We start from the raw sequence: 14,128 nt of genomic DNA on the forward strand, positions 1-14,128 counted from the left end.
CCAACTTTCCAACTGATTTATATCCTGCTGTACCCTTTGGCCATCTTTCTCAATATTCATAGCTCCACCAATTCTTGTGTTGTTTGCAAATTTACTAATCAGACCACCTATATGTTCATCTAAACCATTTATATATGTTATGAACAACAGAGGTCCCAGCAGTGATGCCTGTGAAACACCACTGCTCACAGACCTCCAGTCAGAAAAACACCCCTCCACAACTACCCTATGTCTGTATGACCAAGCCAATTTTGCATACAACTTCTCAATTCTCAATGGATCCCAAATGACTTAATCTTCTGGAACAGACTACTATGAAGGACCTTGTCAAATGTTTTAGTAAAGTTCATGTACACAACATCCACTCTCTTACGTTATCAATCACCTATTCACTGCCTCAAAATCTCAATCAAATTTGTGAGACTTGACTTTCTCTGCAAAAAGCCATACTGACTATACCTAATAATGCCATTCTTTTCCTAATGTGAGTGATCTTCTCCAATAATTTCCCTACCACAAAACAAAACCCAACACCTCCTCCTTCTTAATATCAACATTCCCTAGAATATCAACATACCCCTCCTTAATATTGCCATCATCCGTGTCCTTCTCCTTTGGTTAATACTGATATGAAATATTCATTTAGGACCTCACCCATTTTCTCTGGCATTATGGATGTATTCCCTCTTTTGTACTTGAGTGAATCTATTTTTCTCTGGCTATCCTCTTGCTCCTAATAAAAAAATATAAAGTGTCTTGGGATTCTCCTTAATCCTATTTGCCAAGAACATTTCATGACCTCATTCAGCCCTCCTAATTCCTTTTTTTTAAGTTCATACCTGCTTCCTTTATATTCCTCAGGTCCTTGTCTGGTTTGGTTTCCTAAACCTTACATGCGCTTTCTTTTTATTTTTGACTAAATTTTCAATATTTCTCATCATCCAGGTATCCAAAACTTTCATGCTTATCTTTCATTTTCACAGGAACATGCTGGTCCTTAACTCTGATCAACTGGCCTTTAAAAGACTCCCACATGTCAAATGTGGATTTAACCTTAAACATCTGCCCCAGTCTAATTTCTCTAGCTCCTGTTTTCCCCAATTTAGCACTAGCACCAGAGAACCAATCTTGTTCTTATCCATAACTATCTTTAAAACTTGCAGAATTATGCTCCCTACCTAAACCCCTGGCACTATGGGAGCCTCAGTCAATATCGGGGAAGTTAAATGCACCCACTACAACATGCCTGCTGCTTTTTCATCTTTCCATGATCTGCCTACATACCTGTTCCCATATCTCCTGCTGGTTATGGGAGACTTATAATATAACCCCATCATATTGATTGTATCTTTGTTATTCCTGAATTCTATCCATACTGCCTCACTGGATGAGCCCTCAAGAGGTCTTCTCTTAGGGCAGATGCGACATGCTCCTTAATCAATAATGTAACTCCCACAACCTTTTTACATCGCTCTTCATCATGCCTGAAGTAACTAAATCCTGGAATGTTTAGGTGCCAATCCTGCCCTTCTCTCAATCAAGTTTCTGTAATGTCTACAACATCGTAGTTCCGTGTATTAATCTAGGATCTAATCTCATCTGCCTTACCTGTATTACACTTTGCATGAAAGTAAATACACTTCAGACCACTGTGTTCATCCATCTGGCCCTGCCTGTTCTTCCTAATAGACTTAAATGACTTCCTTCTTCCCAATGTGATCTAACCAAAACCTTATAACACTGCAACATGACTTGCCAACTTTTATACTGAATGCCCCGAATGATGAAGGCAAGCATGCTCTATGCCTTCTTTACCATCTAATCCACATGTGTTGCCACTTTTAGGGAGCTATAGACTTGCACCCCAAGATCCCTTCGTGTAACAATTCTTCTAAGGTCCCTGCCATTTTGTGTGCAGTTTTGGTCTCCTTTTCTGAGGAAGGATGCTCTTGCTCTCAAAGGAGTGCAGCGAAGGTTTACTAGGCTGATTCTGAGGATGCGGGACTGACATGTGAGGAGAGGTTGACTAGGTTAGGATTGTTTTTGCTGGAGTTCAGATGATTGAGGGGGGAATTTCATAGAGACTTAAAAAATTCTAACAGGACTAGACAGGGTAGATGCATGGAGGATGTTCCCAATGGTGGGTGTGTGCAGAACCTGGGGTCACAGCCTGAGGATTCAGGACAGAGATGAGGAGACATTTCTTCACCCCAAGAGTGGTGAGCCTATGCAATTCATTACCACAGGAAGCAGTTATTGCCAAAACATTGAATTTATTCAAGAGGTGGCTAGATAAGGCACTTGGGATGAATGGATCATAGGTTATGAGGAGAAAACAGAGTTGGGCTATTGAATTGGATGATCAGCTATCATCATGATGAATGGTGGAGCAAGCTTTAAGGGCTGAAAGGCCTCCTCTTGCTTCTATCTTTTATATTTCTATGTTTCTATTTACTGTATATTTTCCTCTTGCATTTGACGTCCCAAAGTGCATCACCTCATACTTGTCTCGATTAAACTCCATTTTCCACCCAACTTTCCAACTGATTTATATCCTGCTGTACCCTTTGGCCATCTTTCTCAATATTCATAGCTCCACCAATTCTTGTGTTGTTTGCAAATTTACTAATCAGACCACCTATATGTTCATCTAAACCATTTATATATGTTATGAACAACAGAGGTCCCAGCAGTGATGCCTGTGAAACACCACTGCTCACAGACCTCCAGTCAGAAAAACACCCCTCCACAACTACCCTATGTCTGTATGACCAAGCCAATTTTGCATACAACTTCTCAATTCTCAATGGATCCCAAATGACTTAATCTTCTGGAACAGACTACTATGAAGGACCTTGTCAAATGTTTTAGTAGAGTTCATATACACAACATCCACTCTCTTACGTTATCAATCACCTATTCACTGCCTCAAAATCTCAATCAAATTTGTGAGACTTGACTTTCTCTACAAAAAGCCATACTGACTATACCTAATAATGCCATTCTTTTCCCAATGTGAGTGATCTTCTCCAATAATTTCCCTACCACAAGACAAAACCCAACATTTCCTCCTTCTTAATATCAACATTCCCTAGAATATCAACATACCCCTCCTTAAAATTGCCATCATCCGTGTCCTTCTCCTTTGGTTAATACTGATATGAAATATTCATTTAGGACCTCACCCATTTTCTCTGGCATTATGGATGTATTCCCTCTTTTGTACTTGAGTGAATCTATCTTTCTCTGGCTATCCTCTTGCTCCTAATAAAAAAAAAAAGTGTCTTGGGATTCTCCTTAATCCTATTTGCCAAGAACATTTCATGACCTCATTCAGCCCTCCTAATTCCTTTTGTTTTAAGTTCATCCCTGCTTCCTTTATATTCCTCAGGTCCTTGTCTGGTTTGGTTTCCTAAACCTTACATGCGCTTTCTTTTTATTTTTGACTAAATTTTCAATATTTCTCATCATCCAGGTATCCAAAACTTTCATGCTTAATATCAACATTCCCTAGAATATCAATATACCCCTCCTTAATATTGCCATCATCCGTGTCCTTCTCCTTTGGTTAATACTGATATGAAATATTCATTTAGGACCTCACCCATTTTCTCTGGCATTATGGATGTATTCCCTCTTTTGTACTTGAGTGAATCTATCTTTCTCTGTTGGGTTTTGTCTAGTGGTAGGGAAATTATTGGAGAAGATCACTCACATTGGGAAAAGAATGGCATTATTAGGTATAGTCAGTATGGCTTTTTGCAGAGAAAGTCAAGTCTCACAAATTTGATTGAGATTTTGATGAAGTGAATAGGTGATTGATAACGTAAGAGAGTGGATGTTGTGTCCTCTACATTGGGGAGATAGGATGGCAACTTATGGAACGTTTCAGAGAACGTCTCCGGGATACAGGTACCAAACAACCCCACCGCCCTGTGGCCAACCACTTTAACTCCCCTTCCTGCTCCACTAAGGACATGCAAGTCCTGTGCTTCTTGCACTGCCAGATACTAGCCACCCAACGCGTTGAGGAAGAAGGTCTCTTCTTCTGCCTTGGGACCCTCCAACCACAGCATAAATGTCCATTTCACCAGATTCCTCATTTCCCCTCCCTCCACCTCATCCCAGATCCAAACCTCCAACTTAGCACTGCGCCTTGACCTGTCCTACCTGTCCATCTTCTTTCCCACCTATCCACTCCATCCGTTGCTCCAATCTATCATGAACATTCCCCACCTGCTTCCACTTATCACCTTCTCAACTACCTTCCCCCCAGCCCTGCAGGTCTGTGTGTCAGATTTGGGGAGATTGTCTCTTCAAAAGGCATCCAGTGCCCATCCAAGTATCCCCCCAAATTGAAAAGCCTGGAGTGCTCACCCCTGCCCTTACCAGACATGTTTCCATTCTTCTCAGTGGGCCCTATCAGCCTGACCCCTGTGAGACTCCATTCTCAGCTAGCATCCTAGTTCCATTGCTGAGGACATTCCTCTTGGCCTCATTGCAGCGCCATTAGTAGCCATTGCTCCTTGATCTGAGAGCTACTGCCCTTTGACTGTACTGTAACTTCTTTAAAAAGTCAAGACGTTTAGTCAGCTGGGATCTTTTCCACTGAAACAATTCAGATAGCACCTTTCTAGGTTATTAATGTTCACATAATCTCAAGTTTAATTTTGATAATTGATTTCAATATTTTACAGATAGCAAAAGTACAACTAATAGGTTTATATTTAATTGTTGATTCCTTTGTGAACGTGGGCACCACGTTGTCTTGTTTTCAATTTAGTGCTACCTTCTCAGTTGATAGTGACTGCCTCAAAATGATCATTAGTGGTTATGAAAAGAATGAAACACACTTCCTGAGAACTGAGTTTAGTCATGACAACACAGGAAACCAAAGACAGGTTGTGTGATTGACAGAAAAAAGTCTCAAAAAAACCGTTGGAGCTTTTCACTATATCATAAGAAATCCATAACATATTCAGATATCTACTAGAACTTTTCTTGCATTTTGTTCTTGGAGGGCGTGAATAGAAATACAGAAGTCCCAAGTAAATGCAATGAAATGCTTGTGTTTCAGGTCAATACATGAGGAAGTAATACTGAAGATTATAACAACAATTGAACAATATGTATAGTTCTTGTCAACACAAGCACCACAAATGTTATTTTTTTCTGTAGCAGACAGATCAAGATCACTTGGGTTCAACAAACAGACTAATTATCTTACTGCTTGGTTTACTTGAAAATATCAGTTAGTACATGGGGAAAATGATCGGTTATCCTTTGTTCATCTTTTTGAGAAAAGAGCCTCCCTACTTTATGAAATGATTTGCATAATCAATTCTGTGGGGGTCCTCGACACTACTAAATTTTAGTATTACAACAAACAAAGTATGATCGAATCTTAGAGTCATTGAGTCATACAACACAGAAACTCTTCAATCCAATTTGTCCATGCTGACCAAGTTTCCCAAATTAAACTAGTCCCACTTGCCTGCATTTGACTCCTACCCCTCTTGGCTTTTCTTATTCATATACTTGTCCAAATGTCTTTTAAATGTTGTAACTGTAAATGTAAACATTGTAAATCTACCACTTCTCTTGGCAGTTCATTCCACATACAAACCACCCTGCACATGAAAACATTGCCCCTCAGGTCGCTTTTAAAACTTTCTCCTCTCACCTTAAAAATATAGCCTCTCGCTTTGAACTCCCCACACTAGGCTATTCACCTCATTTATGCCCCTCATGATTTTATAAACCTCTGTAATGTCACCCCTCAAACTCCTATGCTCCAGAGAAAAAAGTCCCAGCCTATCCAGCCTCTCCTTATAACTCAAACCCTCCAGTAATGGCAACATCCTGATAAATTTTCTCTGAACACTCTCCAATTTAGTAAAATCCTTTTGGTAGCATGGCAACCAGAACTGCACACAGTACTCCAAAAGTGGCCTCACCAACTAGCACAAAGTAATGCTGCTGGAGTGGTAATTCAGAAGCCTGGATGAATCACTTCTGAATATAGGTTCAAATCCCTCCACAGTAGCTGAGAGATTTAATTAAAGAAAGCTGTATTTAAAATAAAAACTGCTAGATGGTCATAGCATTAAAAATAGGAGCAGGAATAGATCATACATTCTTTTGAGCCTTCCCTGATATTCAGTACGATTATAATAGATTCCCAAAACCATCACTTTTCCACACACTCCCTATATTCTTGAATGTCCAAGAGTCCAGACAGTGGCCTATCTCGACCTTAAATGTATATTCAACAATGGCCATCTACAATCCTTATAAGTCAATTCTAAACGACTGATTCCCTTATTCTGAGATTGTTCCTGTGTTTCCAATTCCCTGGCTAGTATCTACCCTATAAACTCCTTTTTAAAATATTGAAGTTTTCAATGACATCACCTCTAATTTTCTAAAGTCTATATAACATAGGTTACAGTCAGCTAATTCATGTATGGTAAATTAAATACATGTTTACATATGCTTTGTTCTCTTTTTGGTTCAAGAATACATGTTGACAAGAAGACAAAGTGTTTTTACTCACTCATAGGACTGTGGTTATTGCTTGTTGGGTCAGTATTTATTGCTTGCCCTTAGTTATCCTTGAGAAGCTAGTGGTGACCTTCCATCTTAAACTACATGCTGCAGGTAGACCCACAGTGCTGTTTGGGAGGGAGGCAAGGCCAGGAGGTTGCAGATTATGTTGGAGTATGATTCCCAAGTTGCTGATGGCTTACAATGCCTCATAGATGCCCAGCCTTGAGTTGCTAGAGCTGTTTGAAGTCTGTTCCATTTAGCATGATAATAGTGCCACTCAACATTATGTAAGGTACCTTCAATGTGAAGGTGAGACTTCAGCTCTAGAAGGACTGTGCAGCAGTCACTCTAACTGATACTGTCGTGAATGGATGCAGCTGCGGAATGCAGATTGGAAAGGATGACGTCAAGTATGTTTTTCCCTCTTGTTAGTTCCCTCACAGACCCAGTTGAGCAGCTATTTTTTTGGGGTTTGACCAGACAGACATTGAAATCCCCATCCCAGGGAACATTTTGCACCCCTACTGCCCTCACTGCTTCCTCCAAATGTTGCTCAACATGGAGGAGCACAAAGTCATCAGGTATGTGGTAATCAGCAGGAGGTTTTCTTATCCATGTTTTGATGTAATGCCATGAGACTTCATAGGGTCCTGAGTCAATGTTGAGGAGTCCCAGGGCAACTAATTCCAAATGTATGTCACTATTTTGCAACCTCTGCTGAGCCTGTTCTGCGGGTGGGACAGGACATATCCAGGGCTGGTGATAGTCATGTCTGGGACATTGCCTGTAAGGTATGACTATGTAAGGCCTTTGCTTGATTAGTCTGTGAGACAGCTATCCCAGTCTTAGGGGACCCCAGATGTTAGTAAGGAGAACCTTGTAAGGTCAACAAGACAGTTTCTGTCATTGCCCTTTACAGCACTTAGGTTGTTGCCGGGTGTTTCATTCATTTTATTTCCTTTTCTGCTTTCAAGCAGTTTGGCTTGTTGGACCATTTCAGAGGGCAGTTGACAGTCAACCGTACTGCTGTGGGTCTGGAGTCACAGAAGGATTGCATGTTCCTTCCTTAAATTACATTGGTGAATCAAAAGATTCCTTGCTCTTCTTCCAGTTGTGTTGGAGGATCTTTAAATTCACCTGAAAAGGCAGACAAACCTTCATTCAAAACATTTGCATTTTCAAAAAGTCTTGTTTCTCATAAATGTACGCATTACAATTTGACAATTGAAATAATCTTTATTTTATTCATTGTTATTCCTGCGTCTGTTATGAACTTGCTGAACTATTTAAAGAGCAACCACAATTATAATTGATCTCGGTATTACAAACTTGGGTTATTATTAAACTCATTACCAGTGAATGTGAGTCATAAGAAATGTTATGAAATGTCACCTCACAAATGCCACACCAATAAACTGCAAATTATAATTTCAGTACTTTACCAACAAGGGAATGTTTTCTTTGATAACACTAGGTTTATCAGTGAAATGTTACATAATGCCATGTACAGAATTTTATTTATGTTTAGCTCCACTTCAGGATTCTGCTTATTCCAAAATAACTTCAAAAGCATTAGCGAAAAGTTAATTCAAACTGTTATGGTCTTATGAAACTCATGCAAAATTACAAAGGCATGCAGAGTATTTTATGCCAAAGCAGATTTACCATCTAATCCGAGAAAATATGCAGGGGCAACTTACAATCCTTGCTGCATATAACTAACAATGACAATCATCACTGTTCTCAACCTATCATTGAATTCAGCTAGGGATTTGCAGGATACATTTTTAAAAAATTAGCTGCTTTGGTCTGCACACCACTTCATTAAGCAAGAATTTTAAAAATGTCTTTCAACTACCCCCAAAATATGTTTGCACTTCTAAAAAACAGGATAATATTAGTTCTTTATTATTAAAGTGAGACCAGAGATGTGAATCCAGATTTTTCTCACAGGGTTGTGAATTGGGAGTCAAACCTTTCACAGCTTCCAGACCCATGACTGGCTCTGTGTGGGATTTTCACAGAAGGGACAAGTTTGATGTGCAACTTGTGAGTCACAATTAGGTATTGCTTTGCGTTTGAGGATAGAAGAAGTAAGGAACAGAGCCAGGTGCTTCCCATCCTCTGCTGAATAAAAGGGCAGTAAATTGGACTAAAATTAAACATCTCTCTGGACACAGGCCAGACACATTACTGGAGGTGATGTGTGGCCCTCACAGTGGAGCATTGCATAGTTTGATGATGGTGGAAACATAGTCTCCCATTGGCTGCATGCCTTTAATTAAACAAACATCAGTGTGTTCACTGTCCAAGACAATGTTGTAATGTTGCTATCCTATCCTTTGAGAATACTATTACCCCAGTTTTCTTTTGTTGTTTACCCCTGAAAGCCTGACTTTCATAATTCAGCAGCTAATGCAGCTCTGCAAGTCACTACAGCAACATTGACGCAGAAGGATGTTTGTGTCTCTTTAGGATGTTTGTGGCGTGTATCAGTTTCTCCTTACCTAGAATAACTGCTGTGTGAAAACTTTTATTTGCACCATTGTATCCAATACCATTTTCTCTAAATAGAATAGCACAGACTAGCCCATAGTTTCTTCTTAGTCTCTTGAAAATTGTCACTTTATTGGCATTAATATCATAACATCCATCACTGTTTCATTATTCTATCCATTCTCAGTATCCTTCAATAACAGCCACACACAGCTGACTCAAATGCCGACTACTCCCTCGTTCCAGAATGTTTCATGGAGTAGCTAGGAATCCTGTGACGAAGCACTGTCAAGACTCTCCAAGCAGAACCTAGACCTCATGCTGCAGCAGGTAGAAGCCCAGAGGTACATTCTGTCCCCCCTTAGAGCTATGACTGTTTCATAAGTTCAACAAAGCTTTGCTCACAAAAGCAGGTTGCTTACAGTCAAAGGACCTGAATCTGGTGTCGTAACCACTTCAGTTCTATGGCAATGTAAGTGAGATGACCATGCAGCTTGACCTCAGGACGACATGGCACTCAAAGAGCAGCAAATATTGGACATGTAAATGGAGGAGACTGCAGAGAACACATTTGGGACATTCACTTTCCCTTAATTTCCAAAGAATGGGATCCACAACATCAGCGAGCTGGTCCGGACTAGAGTTGGGACTCCAATCTCAAAATGACTTAGACGCAGGCATAGGTGGATGGATTAGTAAATTTGCAGATGACACTAAAGTCGGTGAAGTAGTGGACAGTGTGGAAGAATGTTGCAGGTTGCAGGGGGACTTGGATAAACTGCAGAATTGGGCTGAGAGGTGGCAAATGGAATTCAATGCAGCTGAATGTGAGATGATGTGCTTTGGGAAGACTATTAGGAAGGCAGAGTACTGGGTCAATGGAAACATTCTTGGTAGTGTGGATATGCAGAGGAATCTTGGAGTCCATGTACATAGATCCCTGAAAGTTGCCACCCTGGTTGATAGTGCTGTTAAGAAGGCATACAGTGTGTTAGGTTTCATTTGTAGAGGGATTGAGTTCCGGAGCTGCAATATCATGCTGCAACTAAACAAAACGCTGGTGCAGCCACACTTGGAATATTGTGTACAGTTCTGGTCCCCATATTTAGGGAAGGATGTGGAAGCATTGGAAAAGGTGGATAGTTCATAGATCGGCGCAACATTGGGGGCTGAAGGGCCTGTTCTGCGCTGTATTGTTCTATGTTCTAAGTTCTATGGTTAGAGTTGTGGGAAGGGAAATGGCCAGAACATGGATTTCACCATCAAGGCCTGTGAGTGATGGCGAGTCCCACTTTCCAGATGCACGTGACCTTAGACTTGGTGGATTTGTGCATGTGGTGGTGAGGGCTAATATAGAAAGGAGTGACAGGGATGGTTTTGGGGAAGGCATCCCAATCACAAATGGTGATTCCAAGTTATGGGCAGCTTTGTCTGATGCATAACATGATCTCAGGACTGTCTAAAGTTTCTCTCTCAGATCCTGGAGCTGTAGTCTTGCACCATCCCAGAGAAGAAGATAAAGGGACATACATTCAAGATTGCATCAGCAGCATCTTTTGAGGCAGCAAGGCACCAGCTTAAATGGGCATAAAGGTAGAGTCAGAGTGGGGAACATGAGTAAAGAGCACAGTACCAGTGGGCAGGAAGAAGAGTGTTAGAAGCAGAGATGTTTGTGCTGTTCATTCCAGATGAGGGCAAGCAAAATTGGTCCATAAGCCAGTGAGGCAGAATCAGTTAGCTGGACAGCTAGTTTGTAATGTACAGGTGATGCTAACAGTACTGGTTCAATTCCCACACTAGCTGAGGTTACCATGAAGGCCCTACATTCTCAAACTCACCCCTCGCCTGAGGTGTAGTGACCCTCAGGTTAAACAACCAACAGTCATCTCTCTCTAATGAGAGAGTAGCCTATGGTCCATCAGGACTATGATGATTTTACGTTTTCTTTTGAAATATTGCACTATAGAAGTTTGCCAAGCTTCCTTTCAGGGCATTTTCCATTCCTGTGAGCTGGGGCTGTTTTCTCTGAAGCATCAGAGGCTGAAGAGTGACCTTATAGAGATTTATATCATCATGAGGAGCATGGATAGGATAAATAGGCAATGTCTTTTCTCTGGGGTGGGGGGAGTCCAGAACTAGAGGGCATAGGTTTAGGGTGAGAGGGGAAAGATATAAAAAAAACCTAAGGGGCAACGTTTTCACGCAGAGGGTGGTACATGTACGGAATGAGCTGCCAGAGAAAGTGGTGGAGGCTGGTACAATTGCAACATTTAAAAGGCATCTGGATGGGTATATGAATAGGAAGGGTTTGGAGGGATATGGGCCAGGTGCTGCAAGTGGGACTAGATTAGGTTGGGATATCTGGTCGGCATGGACGATTTGGACCGAAGGGTCTGTTTCCAGGCTGGACATCTCTATGACTCTATGACATAGATACATGGGAACACCATTATTTGTAAGGTCCCTATGAAGTCACAGACCATCCAGATTTAGAAATGTATTGCCATTCATCCACAGTCCCTGGGTCAAAATATCAATCATGCTACCTAAATTATTGCATTTCCTGACATTCTGACAGACAAACATAGTGGACAATACTTGCCAGCGAAATTCATATTCTATGAATGAGTAAAATAATTAAACTCATTTAAGTTTTCAATTTGGCAGATTCTGTAGATAATTATTTTCAGAATTAAGTTCACAGATATTGCAGAGGTTGTTTAAAGTTTTCCAAAATTTTCACAACAAGCTTTTAGATAATGACGTGCCATATTGTATAAGATCAATAAACATTCTTGGTGGGGCTTAATGTGTCATCTCTAACAGGAAACCATTCAGTCAGTTATGTTAAAAGTTTACTGCATTAGTCAGCAGTATACACTGTCATATGTGAGTATAAATCTCCTTATAGGGCTGTATTTCACAACAGCTAGAAAATCTTGTTGTTTATGTTTCAAATGAGTTACTCAACAATTGCAGTGTAAGCATTACTACACACTCTATGGTATCATTACCATTTAGATGCTGTTCTTATCTGTCTTTTTTCAATGCATTATATCTTTTTGGTGCTTAAAGAAGTGGTTAGCATTTACAAAAGTAAAAATCTACAGTTGTTATTTTTCCCAACATAGACCGGGAGTTAAATTACTGTACTCTGTTCAGATAAAACAATTGTTGAATCATCTTCATGCAAGCAAAGTGGATAGGCTAAAGAGTTTGTACCTCTTGTAATAGATTTACTCCAGCAGATTGCTCCCACCACTCAACAAAGCAAATGATTCATACTTGGCGTGCACTAATTTTCACACATATTGGCAATCTTCCAGATCTACATTCATGTGTTTATTTACGATAAATCCCAGACAATGTATGTTAACAAACAATGTAGTGGGAGCCACACATTTAGGCTGAGTCTGTTTTCACCATATGAATTTAAATAAACTTACATGAATAGCAAGAACAGTGTTATGCCTTTGCATGATGTTCTTTATAGAGGGAACTATATCCAGGAGCTTCACAAGGGTTATCAGGCAAAAATGGAAGCTGAGACAAAGGAGGAGATATTATGAGTCATGATCTTATGCTTGATCAGAAGAGTTGAGTTTTATGATGAGTTTTAAAAGAGGAGAAGAAAGATGTGAGGGGAAGGGATTTATTCATAGAATAATAGATTTTTTTAACATCAAAAATATATTTCATTCATAAAAAGATCTTTAGAGAAATGGAATGATACTACTCAGGAGAACGGTGTTCGGCCTGACAGTTCTATGCTGTCTTGTTAAAAGAGCTATTCAATTAGTTGCACTCCTTTGCCTTAGCCTTACAATTTTTCCCCTACAAATATTGATCTATTTCTCTTTTGAATCTAGCTACACTACATTCTCAAGGGTTTCTTTGTAAATTGTAATAGCTGGCTATTTAAAATGAAATTCCCTCATATTGGCTCTGTCTCATTTGTCAATTAGCTTGAATCTATGTTCCTGGTTACTGATCCTTCTGAACTGGAAACAATTTTCCTTCATTTACTCAATCAAGACCCTCCATAATTTTGAACACTTCTATAAAAGTATGAAACTATGAACATGAAAATAATGACAAGACCCTCTGGCTGTTCAGCCTATATTCCATTTTATACCAGACCCTGAGCCATGTGATCTCCTGGGAGAAACATACAAGTCCAAACCAATCGGAGGGAAACAAAATCTGCAAAATTACTTAAAGGTTATATTAGCCCAACCACAAACAGGTCCAATATACAGTTGAAGGAGAGTGGCAATTCAGGATTCATTGTACAAGTCAACTGCTTTGTTCAAAGGTCACTACCCTCTGGGGAATGAACTACTTCCTGCCATATCAACTTGATCTGACCTTGTCAACTGAAAATTGCATTCCCTGATCATACCTAACCATTTAATGAAAACAAATAGTCAACTAGAACTCAATGTTATACACATATTGTCTTATAATGGTCAGTCAGCTGCTTCCTAAATTTATGCATCTCTAGAGTGTCAAGCCCAACTGTTTAAATTTATCTCAATTCCCAAGGTGCTATATTTTGGTAACTAATCCAGAAGTCCTATTTCCCACCCTCTCCAAAGTTTCAATATTGCCCACCATGTCGGGAATCCAAAATGGACACATTAATACAAGAGAGGCCTGACTAAGGTTATTATGTTTCATCTTGTAATCAGTTGTCTCCTGAATGGACTTTAACATCCTATTTGTTCTAGCTCTTACTTCTTGACATTGCTTAAGGACCTGATTTAGAAAAAATGGAGTTAGATCAGCCATGAATTAAATTGAAATACAGATCTGATGTGAGCACCCGTATGGATTACTTCTGCTCCTGCTTCTTCTTTTTATATGTTCTTCGCAAAGTAAGCACTCAGATCTCTTTCCTTACCATCATTTAATATTTTCCCTGACAAGTGTATGAATAATAAGTAACTTCCCTGCCCTCAAGCATAGCATGATATTGATCAAAATATGACATTACTTTTGAGTCATGAATCCAGTGTCACATATGAAGGGTGCCTGAAGCAGTCCAGCATCATCAATTCTGAGGAAGGGTCACCAGACCTGA

The sequence above is a fragment of the Chiloscyllium plagiosum genome, unplaced genomic scaffold (assembly GCF_037043375.1).
Source record: "Chiloscyllium plagiosum isolate Xiang-an unplaced genomic scaffold, Cpla_swu_hap1 HiC_scaffold_7, whole genome shotgun sequence".
In the NCBI taxonomy this organism is placed as follows: domain Eukaryota; kingdom Metazoa; phylum Chordata; class Chondrichthyes; order Orectolobiformes; family Hemiscylliidae; genus Chiloscyllium; species Chiloscyllium plagiosum.